Raw genomic sequence first — 984 nt, 5'->3', positions numbered from 1 at the left:
GGCCTGCATACAAGGGTAATGTGATGAAGCACAGCCAGCCTGGCTGCAAGGCTTCTGCAGGAGGAAACCCTCTCTACTATCTAGGTTAGTGGTAAAACCTACAGAGCTATCAAGTCTACAGGGACGCCAATCTAACAAAGCATTGCAGAAGCAACTCAGCAACTCTTTTTTAAAAGAATGAAAGCTCGTTTTTTAAGCCAGTGAGGGACAGTTAAGTTTAAGGACTTACCATTCCCAGCTGCGCCAGAGGCTCAGGCATGGTGGAGCAAACCAGGCAACAGCCCTCATGGCACTCCTCACCCGGCCGCAGGAGTCCCCGAGGCCCTGCATCTGGGAGTTAAGTACAGAGAACAACAGTTAGCACCGGACCCCACACACGCATGAGGCGGAGCGGTGCTTCCCGCTGGTGCATCAGACACGATCTGGCTTGAAAGCAAGAAATCAACACTGTCGCTCTGACGGGGAAAAAACTGTCATCACCTCCACCAGCGAGGTGCCCCACGCCGGCGCCCCGGCCATGCTCCCGCCTCCCGAGCGGGCCCTGGTGACCTAGTGGAAGCCCTTCCCGGGAAGAGCCGCCATTCACAGGGAAACCTCGTAGAAGTCCAAAGAAGAGGAGGTCGGGGCCAGGGCTCCGAGGCTGAACAGGACAGAAGCAGCCATGAGGCCACGCTACCAGCCCACAAGGCCCAGGCCGCGCCCTGGGCAGGCAGCCATGGAGAAAGGGAACGCTAGCGGCCACCAACAGCTCAGGACAGGAAGGCGGACAGGAAGGCAGCCACGAAGGCCACGAGGAAGGAGCAGTAGGCTGGAAAGCCTAGGCCCACTAGCCACCCCCATCCCCAAGCCGCGCTAAAGACAAACACCCACCTGAGCCACGCCGCAACAAGAGGACGACTAGGCCCGCGCGAGGCGCTTTATAGGGCCGGCAGGGCCCGCCCTGGCTCCGCCTGCGCTTGGGGGCGGGCACCGGCGCCATGTTGG

General features: G+C 60.1%; 1 non-coding gene across 1 annotated transcript; it reads right to left on the bottom strand.

The window, feature by feature from the left end:
- Positions 1 to 402: 402 nt before the first annotated feature.
- Positions 403 to 490, bottom strand: LOC128975326 (small nucleolar SNORD12/SNORD106). The gene has a single exon (XR_008489355.1). It is a non-coding gene; the product is annotated as a small nucleolar SNORD12/SNORD106 (small nucleolar RNA).
- Between the last annotated feature and the right edge of the window lie 494 nt (positions 491 to 984).

The sequence above is a fragment of the Indicator indicator genome, chromosome 24, assembly GCF_027791375.1.
Source record: "Indicator indicator isolate 239-I01 chromosome 24, UM_Iind_1.1, whole genome shotgun sequence".
NCBI classification, from domain to species: Eukaryota; Metazoa; Chordata; class Aves; order Piciformes; family Indicatoridae; genus Indicator; species Indicator indicator.
Note: the sequence above shows the minus strand (reverse complement) of the source record. Positions and strands in the feature narration are given on the sequence as shown.